Source organism: Anolis carolinensis, chromosome 2 (genome assembly GCF_035594765.1).
Source record: "Anolis carolinensis isolate JA03-04 chromosome 2, rAnoCar3.1.pri, whole genome shotgun sequence".
In the NCBI taxonomy this organism is placed as follows: Eukaryota; Metazoa; Chordata; class Lepidosauria; order Squamata; family Dactyloidae; genus Anolis; species Anolis carolinensis.
The window spans coordinates 190,110,228-190,131,776 of NC_085842.1; the positions used below are offsets into that span (position 1 = coordinate 190,110,228).

The 21,549-nt window shown below is 40.4% G+C and overlaps 1 protein-coding gene across 1 annotated transcript in view; it reads right to left on the minus strand.

The window, feature by feature from the left end:
- Positions 1-21,549, minus strand: part of trpc4 (transient receptor potential cation channel subfamily C member 4) — a 181,867-nt gene that overhangs the window by 111,234 nt on the left and 49,084 nt on the right. The gene's annotated exons all lie outside the window — the stretch shown is intronic.

Here is a 21,549-nt window from a genome sequence, read left to right on the forward strand (position 1 = left end):
AGCACTGGGCTATCTCAATTGAAACAACTTGTTTTTATCCACAGCCATGACTGCATTTTATGAATTTTAATGTTTTACATTGTAATTATGTATGTGTGTGGTTGTAATTCTGTGGTTTTTATTGTTTCAGATTTATGTCTCATCTATGCGTGGCACTTCATTGTATTTTGTTGGCCACCTCAAGTCCCTTTGCGAGATTGTGGTGGGGTAGAAATAAAATAGATAGATAGATAGATAGATAGATAGATAGATAGATAGATGTCACTGAGGTCACAATTCTGGTTCTATTTCCACATTTTTGGTCCTGTCTACATTGCCATATAATGAAGTTTCAAAATGCAGATTAACTGCCCCTATATCCTAGGATCTGATCCCAGATTATCTTCTTATCCCAGATTATCTGACAGTGTAGACTCATATAACTCAGTATAAAGCAGATAACCTGGGGTCAGATCCTGGGATATAGGGCAGTGTAGAAGGGGCTGTAGACTCATATGCAATTCAATGGAGTTTAATCTGCATTATATGCTTCTACATGGACCATTATAACTCCATTTCAGAATGCAGATTAATAGTGGCTGGATCTACACTGTTATATAATCCAGATTATCAAATCTAATAAACCACATTATCTGGTTTGAATTAGGTTATATGGGCTGCCATATAATCCAGTTCAAAGCAGATAATCTGGATTTATATGGTAGTGTAGATCCAGATTTAGGCCCCTTCTACACTGCCATATAATCCAGATAATTAAATCAGATAATCCATATTATGTGCTTTGAACTGGATTATATGAGTTTACACTTCCATATAGTCCAGTTCAAAGCAGATAATCTGGATTATATGGCAGTTTAGAAGGGGCCTTAGAGATGTGTATTTTTAGGTTTGTTTGTTTGTTTTTAAACTGGGATTCAATGTGATATTGAGTTGACTGTGACAACTGTGCATTCTTGAAATCTTTTACAAGCACTGCCAACTAAATGGCTGTTCTGGTCTGCAACTCTGTAGAGAAGAAATTACCCCACAGGCAGACTGGAAGGCTTTTATTTCTCAAAGTATACAGTATGGTTACAAGCAAAGTTCCATCTGAAAGTTGCTTTCCCTCTCACCTCCTCACATCCCTCACCCTGGCCCTGTTCTTCACACCATCACTGTGCCCGCCCCATTTCCACGGAGCCTCTCCGTCATGGTCAGCTCTCCCTTGCTTCAAGTTTGCTACCGGCCAAGGCATGATCTACTTTCATGGTTCCACAACACCAGGAAGGAAGGTCATGACAATGACAGGCAAAAATCACCCCTAAATTGGTGAAAAGTGCCCAACTATGGGGATAGGTAAAATAATGCTGCCTAATTCCTATAACAGAAAAAATTGAAAAATAATAATATGTTGATATTGAAACTTCTGTTTTGATGTTCACCATATTTTCAAGGCAGGGAAGCATGTTTATAGGGACTGCAAGGGCCTGCATAGCCTTTTAAACTTTCTTCCCCTGACATAAAACTTTCCAGCATCTTTAAATACAAAACAACAATTGCTTAAAATGAAATGGAAGCATGTTTGGATGTAAATGTGTTACATATCACTCCTTCTGAGTAATCCCCCAGCCTTTTTAGCACAGAATGACTGTGGTTATTAATGTCTTTATCTGAAAATTTTAAAAGGCCATCGTAACAACATGTTGTAGTGTGAACAGGCAAAGAGCTTTTAGAGGTTTTATGCTTTTGAAAAAAGCAATTCCCTTTTCCTCCTGCTGATTCCAGCTTGACAATTAAATGAAGAATTGCCTCTGATTTGATCCTCGAACAAATTTGCTACACTGCTGAGTGCCAAATACTCCATTGAGGAAAAGGAGGAAGAAAAAGGAGAGGAATGTGGAAGTTATAATAACCTCTTTCTTTATGGCAATAGACTTTTCTAAATAGCAAAGCATTGCGGTCCCTCCAATTTCACATGTTTCACACTCATCCTTTTATTTATTTGTAAGCTTTTGCTGTTGACCAGTGTCCCATTATCAACAGATCACAGGTGGGTTGTTAGGGAGATACATGTGATGCCTGTATCTGGCTCTATCTACAATGCCATGTAATGCACTTTCAGAATGCAGATTAACTGCATTGATGGCAGCATAGATGGGGCCTCTGTTTCACTTTTTCCCTTCTTTTGCTCTGGCAAAATAGACATTTGTGACACACAGGAAGAGGAAGAGGAGCCAGGATCTACAGGATAAGCAAAGTGTCATGCAGGGCCTGCTCCTCTTCATCTTCCCCCTGGGATGATGGTGAATACCCTTCTTGGGGGCTGCAATTGTAGGATTCCCCCCTCCCAAGTTTTTCATTTTTTTCCAGTTTCACAGGGGATCTGTATCAGTATAAATACCAACAGAAAAGGAATGAAAACAGATAACTAACGGTTCTTTTCTCTCCATCTCTCAGAGAAGAGAGATGGGCATTGTGGCACCTCAGGACTCAAGTTATCATTAATCTTCTGCCCAGATAAACATGGCAGAGTACAATGGACTGAAGCTGCAAATCTAGGACAGTAAATAAACTATTTTTCACAATTAATAGCAGAGAAGAGTCTTTTCAGTAAAGGAAGAAATGTTTTCATCAAGAACATATAGAATATGTTATACACTTAACAGTTTTCAAAAGTTACTATTATTGTTTTGCCGCTGCTGTTGTTGTTGTTGATGATGATGATAATAATAATAATAATAATAATATTTTGGCTTTTGTGTCCAAAAAGAGACCCATATGCACAAACAGAGCTTGAAGGGAAAAGTCTTCTAACTTTTTCTCAGCAAGTAGAATATTGTTGGCAAAAAGAAATGTAGTGTGTTTAATTTCCTGTATTAATAAAAATGATCCACTTCAGCAGCTGGTCAAATTTTTCAGTGCCAGAATTTTAATGACAAAATTTGACATTTCTCTTCAAATATTATATGCATTTTTCCGGCTTTACAGATGGTGAAATAACTTTGCATAATACTCAAATCATTATATAAATTATTCCACCAGCCACTTTAAAATTCCATTAAAAGGGCAAACTTGTAAAATATATCTTTTTTATTAAACATATATATTGTTTCAAGTGGATGGATTTATTGCTAGTTTGTTAATTGATTAACATGTCTTCTGGAAAGTAAATGTAGCAAGCAAAGCGTTTAGTTGGAAAATCCAACACTATGTAGTGTCAGTAGCCACAATAGTTACGTTGCTAGTCTTGCAACGGATACCAAAACGTGTGATTAATTTCTCTTCCTACATGCACATGCTAACATCTTTAACTACTTTCACTCACTGGAAAATTCTCAGCACATACCAGAAATGCATCACCAGGAGTCAAATGAATAAAACCCAGTTATCTCACTGGGGTTACATGTGCCTCCTTCCTCTTGGAAATGTAGGAGCAGACACTTTGCAAGTGCAGCCAAGGATGTGCTGTCTTTCACAGTTTCTACAGCTACTGTTGATGGTATAGAATCTTTATTTATTTACAGCATTTATATTCCGCCCTTCTCACCCCGAAGGGGACTCAGGGCGGATCACATTACACATATAGGCAAACATTCAATGCCTTTTAACATAGAACAAAGACAAGACAAACATAGGCTCCGAGCGGGCCTCGAACTCATGACCTCCTGGTCAGAGTGATTCATTGCAGTGATTCATTGCAGCTGCTCTCCAGCCTGCGCCACAGCCCGAGCCCGGGCTACTTTCAGATGGATACTACACTTGGCTTTACATAGACTTTTCCTCCCCCTTGAGATCAGAGCGCATCTGTTAGAGAATCAATGTTCGTTACACAAATTCAGCACTATGCAAAGAACTGTCTGGAGTATGGCATCAACAAAGCAAGTATGGCATTAACAAAGATCACAGCAATTTTTTCTTTATTGTCTAATGGCTGACAGTTGAAATACTATGTAATAAACTGAGACCACATCTACACTGATCACTTAATGGTGCAGATGAGAATCAGTCCTGCAGCAACCAAATATCACATGGGGCTGTTCCGTGATAATGGGACTTTAATGCAGCCTTGCCCCACTTTAACCAAAGTTAGGAAAAGGTCTGAATTCTGATTCAAAATATGGGCTTTCCCGACTTAGGGCCAGTGGGAATAGTTGGACCAATTCTCAAATGGAACCAGTTGCAACTGTCCCCACTGCCATCCAGTATTTCCTGGGCTTAGGTGGCCCAAGAATGTGGGATGACAGTCTCTTTAATACCTGTCATGATCCCCTATCTCATGCCATCTCCGAACACAGAGCGCTGACACAGAACATATGGCCAGCCATAAAACCTCAATTGCTCTCAGATGGGGACACAAAGGGATGTGGTATGTGGGAGGGGCAACCTTCAGGCGCCACGTCTCTGAGAGTGACTTATAACATTGTAGCAAGCCCCTATATAGATGGGCTTTAGAGTAGGCTTTGGTATTCCGAACAATAAAAGCTGTATGGTATCTACCTCATTGTGTGTCTTGGTGTATTCTTCCGGAGAAGATTAACCCATAGCACAACTGGAGATGAGAACCTTACAATACCCCACCCTGCCTCCACATTGCAGCAGTCTCTGGCTGTGACATAAGTCCTAGCTGTCTCCCGTCCTCCTCTCCCTCTCCCCCCTTCCTTGATACCCCATCATCTGGTTGACATCAGGGCAAATAATGGGGAACAGGTTGGACTCATATCGCAGATGGAGTCAACTATGACACAGAGGGTAAAGGTGGGGCCAATTAGGGTGGTCGCCCAGTGGCACTGAACTGCATTTGGCATCACTGGGCAGTGGGGATTCCCTACAGCCTCTGCTGCGGCTGGGGAGTCCCTGTAGGAGTCTCCAGGGCCGATCCAGCATCCAGGACACCAGATCAGCCTCAAAATAAGTGCCAGTGTAGATGTGCTCTGAGTCACACCAGAAGTGACTTGCAGTTTCTCAAGTTGCTCCTGACATGAAAAAAGTGTGCACCAGTTTGTATTGCTTTGGGCTGTTCCTCATTATTCTATTCTTCAGTATTCCCTGATATGTGATGTTTTTGCACATACTGTATCTCAAAGCAAAAGAAAAGATCAATGAGAAAATAGTGCGAATAGTAGATTACATACCAAGTAACAAGCCAGACTGTCTATTCACAACTTCCCCCTCTAACTTCAGAGTACTCTGTAGGCTGGATGTCTAAATTTTGTTTATGTATGCAAATATTTATCCCTTCAGTGGAAACACAAGTTAGTAATCCTCTTTCTATTACTGATGGCAGTTCTAGGCACTGATAGAATGTTCAGGAAATTTGTCTCTTGAACATTCTCCTGAACAAATTTGTCTCCTGAATACACACATTGGCATCAGCTTGTACAAATAAGTTCTTCCTTGAAAATCTAATATTTCTAATTATCATAGATAACACAGATGAATGGATTGAAAGGCAGGCAGACATTATCTCAGAGCTGTATATATGAAGGGCAGGTAGATATGTAGACACTGGTAGAAAGATAACTAGACAGACTGTGCCTCTGAAAGAAAAAGAGAGCAAGAGAGGTTAGCAACTTCTGCCATGCTAAATATGGCATGTGTTTTCACATACTTGGTGGTCTCCCTAAGCATGTAGAACTACAGCCAGCTCTCTGTATCAACAAATTCTGAATTCTAGGATTGAAACTATTCTCACTACCCACCCACCAAAATAATCCAAAAATAATATCTTGATTTTGCCATTTTGTATAAGGCAAAATGTAAGGAATAAGCCTCAGGGATAAGCAAACTTTTTTTGCCTTGGGGCCGCATTGTAGGCCTGACCAAGAGGGATGGGCTGGGAGGGAGAGGTCCTATGAAAGGGTGGGGCTGGGAGGGGACGGGGCAGGGCCCGGGTCATCATCAGGTTGCCCTTGCATAAGCAAGGGGATGCTTGCCTTATGTAGAGAAGAAAATGAGACATACAGCAACTGACCCAATCCTTCTCCCAGATCCTCCTCCCCCAATCTTTGGGCTGTTCTCTTGGCATTATGCCAAGAGGACGGCGAGACATGCAGTGGCTCAGAGTGTTCCAGGGGGCTCTCAGTTGCTGCGTGCCTTCCTCCTATTTTTTCTGCATAAGTATGTGGCAGGCTATCGTGTCCTTATACTGAGAAGACAGGGAAAATGAGGAGGGGCTCAGGTAAGTGCCCAGGGGGCTGCATCCGCCCCCCGGACCTTCATTTGCCCATGCCTGGAATAAAGCCACTTTGTATAAGTTCCCTTTTACTATGAGACTTGAGCATCCACAGATTTTGATATCCATGAGAAGTCCTGGAACCAATCTGTACAATACCAAGGGCCTATTATGTGAAGATTTAAAAATTAAAGGAAGGGTGAAGTAAAAGGCAATAACAGTCAGTTTGAAACTGAGAGTATTTACTGCCTTAAAGGAAATAGACATGGAATGATGAATTTACTGCCTTACAGGAAATAGACATGAAATGTGAAACAGAAAACTAGAGTCAGTAGGTTGTGATGGAGGAGTGGGACAGAAAATTAGCCTATTTGAGCCTGATGTAGTTTCCAATATCTTGGAGGAAGCTATCTTAAGGCTCAAATAGGAACTCTACCCTCTTAGAGTTTGGGGGCATGGACACCGCAACACTTTACAGAAAGGCTAATTTACTGGATCCATTATTTATTCTAGTCTGTGTGAGGCTCTTGAATTTTTTATTTCCTGTGAGTCTAATAATAAAAGAAAAGTAATACCTAAAAAACAAAATTTAAAAGAAGACATACTGGATCCATGGTTTGAAAAAGACAAAAAGCAATTACAGTAGAGTCTCACTTATCCAACACTCGCTTATCCAACGTTCTGGATTATCCAACGCATTTTTGTAGTCAATGTTTTCAATATATCGTGATATTTTGGTGCTAAATTCGTAAATACAGTAATTACTACATAGCATTACTGCATATTGAACTACTTTTTCTGTCAAATTTGTTGTATAACATGATGTTTTTGTGCTTAATTTGTAAAATCATAACCTAATTTGATGTTTAATAGGCTTTTCCTTAATCCCTCCTTATTATCCAACATATTCACTTATCCAACGTTCTGCCGGCCCGTTTATGTTGGATAAGTGAGACTCTACTGTACCATATTTATAATTTCATTATGAATATTAATTTTTTTGTTTTCTGTCATTTAATGACTTCTTGTGCTTTTGTTTTTCTAAGAGCATTGATGATGAGTCATTTCCCCCCCCCCTCAAAAAAAGAGAAAATAATCCCAGGTTATGGGAGATTTCCACCCCAATACTGTTAAAAATGCTGAGCAATGACAAGCAATGAGCAATATGACTTATTCATAACTCTACAGAACAGAAACATAGTCTGTGCTACGGAAACCTGCATAGTGAATTGATTCGGATACATTAAATATATTTAACTTTCACATTAATGTTTTACTCTTTTTATCCATTTCAAAGTTTAGATCTTGACATTAAATAGAAACTTTAGGTTAAATGAGCATGGGCAAACACATCTCTGCAATGAGATAAATGCTAAATCTCTCCAGGGAAGGATCAACATTTATCACCCAAAGCTGTTCTGATACCTTTAACAATGTTTTAGTTTTGTGTTCATGTCAAATGAAGCAATTTCTCTTGTGCTCTGATACTTTGCCTCCACATATTTTTTAATAGAAATGAATTATGGCTGCTTCATACTAAAGGGTTCTTTCTTTATCTAATAATATGAGCATATGTACCCTCAAGTAGTCTTGTGCATTTGTATTGAATCACGATTCATTTCTGTTTGTTTCATTCTTATGGCTCCATTTTAGTTTTTGAGTGCCGCTTCTGAAAGCGCATTTCCAAATATTTGTTCTGTATCCGTAAGAATGAAAATTTTCATCCCATTTGCAGCAATGGGCGAGCTTCCCAGGCTCTCCTTTCCCTCACTTTTAGGGTTAAAGGTGTGACAATGGCCACACATGAAGAGCATATCTACTACTTTTATCCCACCAACTTTTATAATGGTAACCCCACCCAGCAAACAGCCAAGACAATCAGTCCCCTAAAAACGGAATGGGGACGGATGGGGAAGAGAAGGAGAACCCCAGGATGGCTGGGGCTCTGTGACTCCGGTCCCAAATCCTTCATGAAAAAGAAATGTGAATTAGTTAGGCCGCTGAAACTAGGTGGCTGGCCACCCATCCACTCCACAAATAGCCCATTAGTGTCCTCCTAGATAAGGTAAGGATTTTGGCCAGACAGGCCACTCAACGACTTTGCTGTTTGGTGAACTGCTACACTTAAATGACTTTCACCTTGTTTTCATTCTGAAATATTGCTCCTCAAGTTACCTCATCCGCGTGGAAGGCAGCAGCAGTGAAGTACTAGCAGACCATGACTCGAAACATGTTTGGAGAAGACCTAAATGTTTAACAAGGCCCATTCAGGGAGAGCAGTGAGCAATGTCAGACAAGAAGGAAGGTGTTATACAGTAAAAGCCAGCCTTCTGTAAGAGTGTGACTGGCTCTCTCTTTGAGACTCTTGATGCCCCAAGATCAGATTAGAGGAACTCGGGGTACATGGGGTAGCTCCCGACCTTCTTTAAGAGAGTGAATGTATCTCCCTTTGTGACAGCTGAGAAATGCTGCAGCTTGACAACAGTCTACCTCTGAACCCACAGATAAGAAGTGCCACAGCAATGCATTGCCATCCCCTACAAAAGACCACAGTTGGTGACCCACAACAAGGCAGCCTGGCAAAGGAAGCTCGACAAATCCTTGATGAAATCCACCCAGTGACTCAAAGCCGAAAATGCAAGTATGTGGAAGACTTGGTGGATTTGTCTCCACTGCAGGACTCCCTCACCATTGGTGGAACTCCTTTACAAAATGGCAGAAAGTACTGGTGAGAAAAGAAAGGAGGATAAAGGTTAACTTCGAAATCCTGTAGGAGCCCTTACGGGCCCCCACCTAATACTTGCGCGTGCCATGAATCTATTGGACCAGCACTTAAAAATTGCTTCTTACTTCTTATTGGTGCTAAAAAATTTACTGTGGCAAACTTACAAGAGAGAAGTTGCTTACAAGAGCTGCACTGGGCGGGCCACTGCATGACACAGGCCAGTGCCATGTGACTGTTGGCACAACTTGTAATAATTGATGCAAAACATTGCTTTTCCAAAAGAGAGAGCGAGCTTGCAACAGAGTGAGAGGTAGTTTAGTTTGAGTTTGGGGAAGTGGATTGGAGCATGTGAGGTCGAGGTAGGTTATATCATGTGCCTTAGTGAACTCTAAGGAATGCTGGGAGAGATCGCTTGGCCCCACGTAACTGGCATGTGGCGTGGAGTGCTGAGGCAGTGTGTCACAGAGACCAGAAGTGAAGGTCTTGTCAAAGACTTTGATGTGGAGCATGGCCCAGCGATGCTGTCTCCAAGTTACCCTTTCTCTCCCACCAATGTCCAGTTAAAGAGAGATAAACGTGGGCTGCCCTGGTGCAAGTCCACAGGTCGGTGGTGAAGTAGATGAAGGTTTGGCCACCGGCAGCATCCAGGCAGTGTGCAAGCAGGTCCTTATAGCGGCAGTACATGGATGGAATCACCGTGTGGGAGAATGTAGTGCGGGTGGCGGCGGCGGCGGGGATTCTGTAGTGGGGAGCCATGCGGTCAAAGAATTGTTGAAACCCTTTCCTCTCCACCATGTTGAAGGCCTTCTCACCCAGAGCCATCAATTCTCCTATTCACACAGTTATCTCACTTTCAGTGGGTGCTTCAGCCCCTTTGTAACCCTGACCTAGACATGCCCAACTTCTCAAGGGTGGACTGCCTCTTCTCCCCCAGTCACAACAATGAGGAAACTGGTAGTACTGCTGCTGCTGCCACCGCCATACTGCATGAGGTGTTGCTTCATGACGTGGTGTATCAAGCCGCTGGTAGAGAAGTTTCTGACGTCCTTTCCACAGCTGACTTTGGCATTACAATGCTGACACACTGACAGCTTTGAATTGTCTGGATTAATTTCAAAATGCTCCCAAATGGAGGAAAAATGCCTTCCAGTTCTTGCTGCTTTGGGGGCTACAGTACCAGGCTTGGAGGGGATAGCCGGGCTGTGGTGCAGGCTGTTGAGCAGCTGCAATAAATCACTCTGACCATGAGGTCATGAGTTCGAGGCCAGCCCGTGGCCAGGTGAGCACCCGTCAATAAAAAATAAAAAATAGCCCCTGCTCGTTGCTGACCTAGCAACCCGAAAGATAGTTGCATCTATCAAGTAGGAAATAAGGTACCACTTATAAAAAAAAGTGGGGAGGCAAGTTTAACTAATTTATGACCTGGAATGAGGAAGTGCCGTCAGAGTGGATGATGAAGTAGCTGCTCCCCCGTGGCCAGAATCGAACATTCCCTCAGGAGAAGGTTAAATTGCCTCTGCGTCTGTCTGTCTTGGTCTCTGTTTGATGTGTTTATGGGCATTGAATGTTTGCTCTATGTGTGTATAATGTGATCCGCCCTGAATCCCCTTCAGGGTGAGAAGGGCGGAATATAAATACTGCAAATAAAGAAATAAATAAATAGTTGCAGATGGAGACAGTAACGACACCGGGGTGGGGCATATAATGCATCTCCCCCTCCACTGCAGGCACCACTATCTCCACCTCCACCTCCTCCACCACTTCCTGTGACACCACCACCTCTTCCTTCTCCACCACCTCATCCACATATTCCTTCTCCATTTCCTTCACCATCTCCTCCTCCTCATCCTCTTGTCCATTTTCCTGTGATTTATCTACACTGAAAATTCGTAGTAACACAGACTATTCTAAGCCAAAGGCTTCTTCCCGTTCTTCTCCAAAGTCCTCCAGAGGCTGTGCTTCAGCAGTTGTACTATCCAAAGAAAAACTGATTGTCCTTTGAACGTTTGGTGGTGTCATGGTTGGATCTGATTGCATTTCTGGAGCATTAAAAGATGCATTAGAAGTTGTGCCTCCTTTCCCTCTCCCTGTGGGTATTGAACCAGAGCCAGCACCAGCAGCACAATGGCCAGCAGACCTCGTGTTTCCTAAGTTTGGGTATTACAAATTTCCCCCCCACCTAGTGCTGACCCTTCACCCCAGAAATACATTTTTCCAATTTTTTAACATATTTAAAAGACCTCCAGATGTGTATGTATGTACCAGTTCCTTGTACCAGCTCCTCCCTCCCTGGTGCATTCTACCTTCTGTAACTAGGCAACACTCTCTAACTCCCCCACCAATCAGGCACCACTACCATATAAGGAGCGGGCTGTTCCCTCCTCCTTTAGTTTGGATTGGGCCTTTTCTCCCAGGGCCTAGAACTTTTCCCACACACTAGCCTGGCAAGGTAGGCCTATTCCATTACACAGATAATCTAGGATCAGATCCTTGGATATAGGGCAGTGTTGAAGGGGCCTAGATTAATATGTTTTTGGGTTGGTCTAATGTAGCCATGGGCAAACTGGCCCTCCAGGTTTTTGGACTTCAACTCCCACAATTCCTAACAGCCTACCAGCTGTTAGGAATTGTGGGAGTGAAAGTCCAAAACACCTGGATGGCCAAAGTTTGCCCATGGCTGGTCTAATGGTACTACCACAAGTTAATCTCTGAAAATAATCTTCTCTATCTACCCCTCCTTTCCCTACCAAATGAATCAGGAGCCCATTTTTCCTATACCACCTTCCAGTCATGCAAGAGGAAAAACCATCCAATTAAAATTCTGCCTATTACTCAGCTCTTACAGCTAGAACTCCAACTGTTATGATAGAAAATATTTTAAAATGTGCACACTTATCTCAAAGATGGCCATGAAGCTTTAATTTGGTAGCCACGAGAAAGTCACTTCATGATTTTATCATTCTCGTGCAACTCTTCTCGTTTTCTCTTAACTCTAACTTCTGTCACTACCCCTCCTTTCTCAGTTTATTTTTCCTCTTAGTCATTGATCTATACGAATGGACAACATGACCTCAAAGGCTTAAATGTATCCAGAGTGCCTGCCACTACTGAGAATTTCATTGAGGACCCCTTGGCTGAAATAAGCATCTGAAGAACCTCAGGATCCCTAAAGCACAATTAGAAAACCCTGGATATCTCTATTCACTTAACCACTGGGCAAAAGCCTTCCTAAATTAATCTAATTTTCTATTCAAACAACAACAAAGCTTAAGAGAAATTGTGTAAAAGGATGTTTCATTAACCGGACATTCATCTCTGATATTTTTTAATATCAAAATCCCAAGAAAGAAAAATCAAAGGTCTAACATTTGAAAACTTAGGGCTTGAAGCCCTTCCATAGTAAGTCTCTAATATAAGGTAACAGTAAGAGACAAATACAATAGTCTGATACTAATCAATATAATAAACATGTATCTAGAGAAATGCTATTTTTTACTGTTCTTAATTGTAACTATTTGATAACACTTTTTATATCTATATATATAAAGGGAGAAAAACTGGCCACCGTGAAGGTAGCAACGAACCCACACATCCAAGAAACACAAAATTTGACAACGGAACCCAGCACCTTTGCCGCTAGGTTCCCACCACAAAACAAAACATCTGGAACCAAATCTGCCCCCCCCAAAAGCCCAAAAACCACTAAAATAGAACAGCGCATGCGCCAGACACGAAATGGCGTGTGCTCACCACACACACACCCTCCACCCTCAACAGTCGACCCTCTATTCCTGCCGCCACCGCCAGCAACCTCAATGGCCGGTACACAACATGGGAGCCACGCGTCCTTAAAGTGAGGCAGACTGGACCCTCCTGCCAATGTTTCAGGAAAGCAAGCAAGGAAGGAGGCCGGGAAGGTGCAGGCATGGAGGACAAGGCAGAGAACCGGCCCTCGCAGCTCCCGCCACTCCTGGAAACCCTCCCCTACCCCCGACCACCTGGACGTGGTACTTTTAAACATAGTCCCCATTGAAAATTAGGCACTTTTCATAACGATTACTGACTTTGTAAAGTTCTTACCCTCAGCACTTTCCTGCTACCCCCCTGAACAGTGTGGAACCCACGATATTGCAATGCTGAAACTCACCCAGCTGAAGAATGAATGCAAAAGGGAAGGAGGAGGTCTCCCTTCTTTTCCAAGATCTGAAGAGAGAATCGAAACATTCCGCCTTCCCTTCCCCTTCCTGCCACTTCTCTTCCAGGTGCAGGCTCCCTTGGCTCCCAAGGAGAAGCAGCCACAATCACCAAGGGCTTCTTCTACCCATTCCTAGAGGAGAGCAGCGTTACCTCCCGAGAACCAGCCAAAAACCCCTCACCGATCTTGGCAGCTTCTCCTCGGGAGACAACCTGGAGCAGAACTGGCAGGAAGGGGAAGGGAAAGTGGAATGTTTTAATTCTCTGTTCACATCTTGCAAAAAAAGGGACAACGAGTTCTTCCTTGCTCCTCCCTTCCTTTTCCATTCATTTTTCAGCTGCCTGAGTTGCAGCGTTCCAATAGCGTGGGTCCCACACTCTTCAGGACGGCAGTGGGAAAGTGCTGAGGGTAAGAATTTTCCAAACTCACTAATTGTTATGAAAAGTACCTAAGTTTGAATGGACACTATGTTTAAAAGTACTATTACAGTGTACCAAAGGAAAAAAAACTGGCCCACCAAAAACATCCCACTAAAAACAGAATATATCGAAACAGGTCTACCACCAACACCAAACAATCAGACCCACTAAACACCTCCCAACAAAGGATTACCCCAGGCAGGAATCAACCACCATTTCGAGCTACAAGACATGAAACAATCACGGCCAGCTAACACCTCCAAACACATGAATTCCCCAGACACAAACCACCCAGGCTTTCACATTACAACACTATTAAATACTAAACAAATGGACTAATAACCATTCCATTCAGACCTGCGGCACCGACACTATTCATTGCAATCCAGCTCACCAAACAAACTTATTCACTGCTATTCCACCTGGCCAACAAATCATTCCGAGGAGCCACAGCAACGCGTGGCCGGGCAAAGCTAGTAATATATATAATACATGGAAATACTGATTAACATCAGTATCACCTCTTGATAAGAGTATTATATTTACCATGTTAAGCTAATTTTAAAATTATCTTCACTAAAATTTCAATGCCATCAATACTTTAGCATTTAGATCTTGGAATGCTATTTTAACAGAAGTAATCCTCACTTTTTACATTTTTAAAATAACATCAATCATGTTTTATTGATTAGCCCATGGGCCGTATCAAAACATTTAACACATAGACATACATATAATATACAACCCGTGGTACAAAAGAAGTCAAAATAGATCCCATCCAGGTCAAATATCTGCATCACCTTTACAGTTTACCACAATTGATTCCAAATATGCAGTTCTATGCAGTTCAGAGCCTCCGGTGGTGTAATGGCTTAAAGCCTTGTAACCTGAAAGTTGGGTTGCTGACCTGAAAGCTGTCAGGTTCAAATCCCACCCGGAGAGAGCGCGGATGAGCTCCCTCTATCAGCTCCAGCTCCACGCGGGGACATAAGCCTCCCACAAGGATGGTAAAAACATCAAAACATCCGGGCGTCCCCTGGGCAACGTTCTTGCAGATGGCCAATTCTCTCACACCAGAAGCGACTCAGGTTTCTCCTGACATGAAAAAAAAAAGTTCTCAGCTGTGTTGCTTTGAATAGTTAAAGGGTTGTTTTGTGTGTTATTTTAGGATTCTGGCTGGCCAACAAAGATGTAGTTTTAATAAGTGGGTCCCAGTGTGGTTTGCGAATAATGAATGGCCCGAGGTATTGGTCTCTCTCTTTATTATACAATTCACAGCTGAACAGTATATGTGGAATATCCTCCACCTCTGATGCTCCACAAATACAAAATCGTTTGTTGTATGGAATTTCATTAAACCTTCCATATTTGACCATTGTATCCAGCTGCTCAAATCGAGCTCTGGTAAGTACCCTCCTGAGGTGTTTAGGCATTTCTCTCTTTAGATATTGGGCTGTTTGGTAAGTATGTTTAAAGTGACTTAACCATTTCAATGAGACAGCTTTACTGAGGGAAGCAATGTCTTTTTGGGCTTCTATATCTAGTACTCATTGAGCGACTATTTTTGGGTCTAGTTCTTCTAAGAGATTTGGATACCGAATTGAAAGTCCACAACTCCTAATGTATTTTGTCAGATGAACTAGCCAAGGGGTTTGGTGTTGATTTTCTATCTGCTCTAACAGGCACAGTTTTGGTACTCTATCATTTGCCATGGCAATCAGTTTTACCAGTAGTTGTAGGCCCTGATTTTGGATAAGCCATCAACTGCATATACTCCCAGTTCGGCTCTTACTGCGGCAGCTGGGGTTGTTTTGTCCACTCCTAGAAAACTTCGCAGGTGCTGTGACTGTGATTGCTCTAAAAATGGTACCTGGTTTAGACCTCAAACTTCGGCTCCATATAATAGCATTGGGGGTAACCTTCGCCTTATACACTTTAAGGAATGGGTCTAAAGATCCTGGTTGGCTGTGATTTGTTAATTTAAGTAGTTGATTTGCACGTGCTCTTGCCCTGACTGAGCTCATTTGATGATGTGATAGCCAAGAGCCAGTTGCAGAAAAAACAATTCCCAGGTACGTGAAGGTGCAAACTTGCTCTATTGGTTCACCATCCAGGGACCATCTATGTCTGTTATGTCGTTTACCAAATACCATTATTTTTGACTTTGCTTTATTAATAGTTAGGGCGTTGTTATGACAATAAGAATTAAATCTTCTCAGCAGCCTACCTAGCTCAACTTGCGAATATGATAATAAAATCATATCATCAGCATATAGTAGGATGTTAAAGTGTGTTTTGCACACCTTAGGCATATGTACCACAGTCCTTCAGCTGTTCGGGGAGATCATTTACGTATAAGCTAAATAACAGTGGCGCTAATATGCACATTTAAAGTAACACGTTACTGTTACTTAGTATTGCTTATCTGGATAGTTAAACATTATCAACTGTTTACTAGTGATGCTTTTTGAGATACTTTTATATTAAATTTTCAATTTTATGTAGAGAGTTTTTAAAAGTATACTTAACACAAAAAGTATCTATTTTGCTGTTTTATGCTAGTCAATTTGTCATAAAGGTGGTGTCGTGGAGGGGGGCGGTACAAGAAAGGGAGACCTAAATATCCAATTCGGCCTAGGGTTTCTGAAAGAATACTTGTAGTTCCAAAATGGTCTCCTGACATAGTTAATCTGAGTACCCAGGTTGGCGGTCCTTCCAGACTAAAAGTGGTGCTGTTTAACACCAGGTCTGTGAATGAGGCTTGATGAATCCAAGGCCGGAGTTAAAATTGCTGGAAGAAACATTAACAATCTTAGATATGCAGATGATACCACTCTGATGGCTGAAAGTGAGGAACAGCTGAGGAGCCTTATCACCAAGGTGAAAGAAGAAAGTGCAAAAGCTGGGTTGCAGTTAAACATCAAGAAAACCAAGATCATGGCAACTACACCTATTGATAACTGGCAAATAGAAGGAGAAAACGTGGAGGCAGTGACAGACTTTATATTTCTAGGCGTGAAGATCACTGCAGATGCAGACTGCAGCCAGGAAATCAGAAGATGTTTACTTCTTGGGAGGAGAGCAATTGCCAACCTCGATAAAATAGTGAAGAGCAGAGACATCACACTGGCAATGAAGGTCCGCATAGTTAAAGCAATGGTATTCCCATATTAACCTATGGTTGCGAGAGCTGGACCATAAGGAAGGCTGAGAGAAGGAAGATAGATGCTTTTGAACTCTGGTGCTGGAAGAAAATCCTTGGACCGCAAGAAGATCCAACCAGTCCATCCTCCAGGAAATAATGCCCAGCTGCTCACTGGAGGGAAGGATATTAGAGGCAAAGTTGAAGTATTTTGGCCACATCATGAGAAGACAGGAAAGCTATTCTACTATTCTATGATTCTATGCTGGGGAAAATGGAAGGAAAAAGGTCAAGATGGATGGATGGATGGGATCCTTAAAGTGACTGGCTTGACCTTGAAGGAACTGGGAGCGGCCACGGCCAACAGGAAGCTCTGGCATGGGATGGTCCATGAGGTCATGAAGAGTCGGAAGCGACTGAACAAATAAACAACAGCCTTCAATTTTCATTGAAAGGAGAAAATATTTAAAAGATGAGTTGATTTTTTATTGATATTTACATTTATATTTCACTATTGCACTAAAGGTTTACCCAGAATAAAGTTGGAAAACCCTCTTTTGAAGCAACATTGTTCTCCAGAGAGAGGCATGAAGGGGGAAGAGCAAAAATACAATGGGAAAAGGACAATGAAAATACCCAGGGAGGAGATTGGAAGTCAAGTTTCTTTCTTTCTTTCTTTCTTTCTTTCTTTCTTTCTTTCTTTCTTTCTTTCTTTCTTTCTTTTTCTTTCTTTCTTTCTTTCTCTCCACCCACCTATTCACCCTTTCAAAACCACAAACATTTCTATCATTTTTATATATTTATATTCTTTTTTTCTTTTATCCTTTCATTCCCTAGATTGTTAGATATACCTATCCCTTTTCCCAGTTTTGACTATTTTTACTCATTCACTAAAAAAATTCTGAAAAAAGAAGTGTTAGGCAGTTACATTGTCATTTGCACTTGATTTAACATGTATTTTTTTTTATTTGTCATATTTATATCCCGCCAATCTCACCCCGAAGGCACATATAAATGCACAATTCAAAGCCATACAATGCATGTATATAAATGATGTCAAAATGCCTTAACCTATTGGACATATGCCCAAACCTAGGGTTAAAAAAATCAGCACATTACTTTATGCTAATGATGCTATTATTCTTAGTCATTATGGACCCGGGTATAATCACTAGGTCCTTCTCATGTTAAGGATAATGGTCTGAAAAATAAACAATTACAAAAGATTATCTTGTCTAACCATTTACTAAAATTATCTTAATTGCCATCCTCTGCTACCCTACTTCTACATTTATAAGATTTATAATGAGTTTTCCCGACAACTAGGGCCCTCCGTCAGTACAGCTCATAACAAATATTATGGCAATACAATAAAATATAATAAAATATTAATCCATAAAAATGGACATAGTTACATCCATTTGCCAAATCCTTTTTTTAAAAATCTAAGATCCCTATCTTCTCAAAAGGGATGAAAAACGATAAATAGTAAGTATCTGTTGGATGGACAATGATAAAATTGAGTAGCAGATTCTTTATTCAAGTACAATTTTGTGATGGTTTCTATAGTGATGGAAACCATTTCTATCATAACAATTGTCCTTCTGATTAATATGTATTAGATTGGGAGTTCAATTAGCCTCTTTCAGTCATGCTTCTGCATATTCTCCTAGCAAATGGAATTAATGTAAAGTGAGATGTTGGCAACCTAGCATATGAAATACAGGCCAGCTGTTCACAATTATTTTTCCCCTTTGGAGCCATTATTCAAATATTTCAAAGATACGAGTGACTCCTGGACACATATCACTATTTTTGAAGATTTGGTGGTGTTGGTTGTTGGTTTTTAAGTCTCAAATAAACAGTGTTTCCTTGCTAACTGAGTGTGAAGTATCTAAAAACAAAAATCAGTGAAATTTACAGCTGTAATATCATAATTACGCATATAACTTTACATTATCTTTACATTGCAAATACTTCTATCATCTTGAGATAGACAGAGAAGAAAGAAACTTTATCCACATTGTTAGCACTCCCTCCAGCCTGGCATGTTCACAAACACTAGGAAGACAGCCAAATAGGACCTCATTCTGTGCTTAGTAACTACAACAGGCAGGTAAAACACACAGGTCTTTATACATTTCCTTCAGGATCACTACAAGACTATCTGTGATGAAGGTAGCCAACAAGAGAAAATTAGGACTTGGATATGTGCATAACATCCAAATTAAAGTTTTGCTTATCTTCAAAATGTATCAATTTACCAAAGCCTATAGCAGAAATTATGAAATTTCTTCCCATGTTTTGAGTTCCATTGAGAATTCTGATATCTTGTTATGTCTACTCTTTCAAAAAAATCTCCTGTCTTTCTATTATCTTAAACTGAACAACTGTCACATACATTTTTTAAAAGGGTGTGTTATAATCAAATAGTTCATTCTAATTCAGGCCCCATCTACACTGCCATATAAGGCAGTTTGAACTCATATGATGCAGTCTGAATTGCACTGAACTGGATTATATGTCTGCACTGCTATGTAAAGCAGTTCAATCTACATTATAATGGCAATGTAGATGGGGCTTAGATCTTCCAAATTAAAAAAGAACGAAAAAAAGAACGACACATCTTCTACCGATGTGCTATTCTTATCAGCAATACGTTAATATTAACATATTAATATTAACATATTAATATGTTAATTTTATCAATATTTGTATGTATGTTTTTATCCTTCACAATTTTATCTTGTAAATCGCCTAGAGCATCTTGGATAGAGGGCGATTAATAAGTAATTAAATGATGATGATGATGATATTGTAGCAATCAGTAGAAAACAAAAAAAATGAGCTTCACATTTTATATTGCAAAGCAAGGCTAATGAAAATTCAACTAGAGTCTTTAGTGCACTACTATTGCAGTTTCTCCCTAGTTTTCTAGGAATTCTGCTCTCTCTCCCCATGTCACATTATATAGGATTTTTGCTTTCTGTAATAGGAATCATGCCCTCTAGCCAGATGGGTTGCTGGAACCACGAATCTGAAACCAAATAATTATCATTGAACATTCAAATATTGTCAAATCACATCCCAGGGAAATGGCAAGGTATCCCATGAATAGCATGAAAGCACACTGAAATGAAATATCTTTAGCCTACACCTTAATAATCCTTCCTATTGGACTGCTTCTCTTTAAAAATAAGTATCACTAATACTTCTAATTGGATACCTCACAATCAACCAGTCTGGAACTGGATGCAATATTATGTGCATACTGAATATGATGGCAACAGTGAACTGGAACAGATGACATTAAACTGGGAAGTGCAAACTGTCACCTCTGAACACACACACTCAAGATAATGCAGCACTTCACATCCCATCTGCTCTAGTGACTATGACCAGTAGTTAGGGCTAATGAGAACTGAAATGGAAAATCAGGAAGTCCATAGGTTACCCACCATAGTAGCAGATGAACAAGAGACCCGTCAACTTAGAAAATGCTCAACCATTTCAAATTCTGCCATAATTTTATGAGCTTCCTGGCAATTGGAATATTTTGGGATACAGGCTAGGAGCTAGAAATTCATATGCTCCTTCATAGGCAATTAAGATTCAAAGAGCTCAGTGGAAATGTTGGCTACCTCCCACTACTTTTTCTCATTCCCATTATCAGTGCACTAAATGTTAAAAGAAAGAATGCCTTTATAAACATTATTATTCCTATTATTTTCATGAGGTATTTTTATACTTACTCAAAAAAATTCAGAGTGATTATAAAAGACTGATGAAAACAAAAATTATAAACAAATAAACATAAATCTACAAAAATGTAATAATTGTTATGAATAACTTTTCAATAACTTTTAAAGCATAGGTTCTTTTATTGCAATTTTCAGTGTGATTGTCAGTCCTAGGAAGGTATAGGACACAAAGGTAGGCTCACACAGCTGGTGCTAGGGAAACTTTATTGAATCCGTCTTGCCAAGATATTACTTGCCCACTGTATCATGGAGTTTTTTTTTAAATCTCTTCTATTTCCATTGCCCAGTCGATTAGTTTGTTGTATAGTATGGTTATATTTTTCTTCTCTATTTGGAGTAAATTATCCCAGAATCCTTGGTCTAAATTGAATCCAATTATTTTATCTTTGTTGTAAGCTTCTTTAATTCCATATATTGGAAGCATGAGATATTTTTGTTACTCCTCTGTAATTCCTCTAATTCTCTCATTTGTGGCGTCGCCTGTTTATAGTTTTTTTTTGTTTAAAATATCCTTGTATGTCGGCCTATTCTTCCAACCCAGCAGCCTTCTTTGGCTGGCTTCTAATGGCAAGAGCCATAGTGGTGTTTTAGTATAAAAATTGGGAAATAATATTATTCATCAGATGAGAAGAAAAAAAGAGGAGTAGTACTTTATACAGACAGAAAGATTAAATCACAATTACAATTCAAAGATCAAGAAGGCAGAATAATAGCCATAAAAATTAAAACTGACTACGAAAAAATCCTCTTGTGTAATATATATGCACCAAATGGTTCAAAAAGTAAATTCATTAACCAATTACATGACAATATTATTTATTCAATTTTTAGAGGTTGTGGGAGGGGATGCAGGCCACATGATCAAATCTGAGATTGCTCAGAGTCCATTTTAGAGGTCAGACACCTTTCGACTTTGGACTGTTAAGAGTAATGAGGGTTAAGTCTTGGTCAATTAGCAAAGACACTAACAACAACAACAAGGACCCTTCCCATGTTAGATAGTGTGTATATTTAATCAAGGCTTTATGTCCTATATTTCACATATTTATAGCATAAGGTAACAAATTTATTACTGGAAACCATGCCCCTTAGTTCCAGGGTAGACCCCAACTGGCCCCTTGCCTGCCTGGGCTGAATGGGAAAAACCCTGGGATCC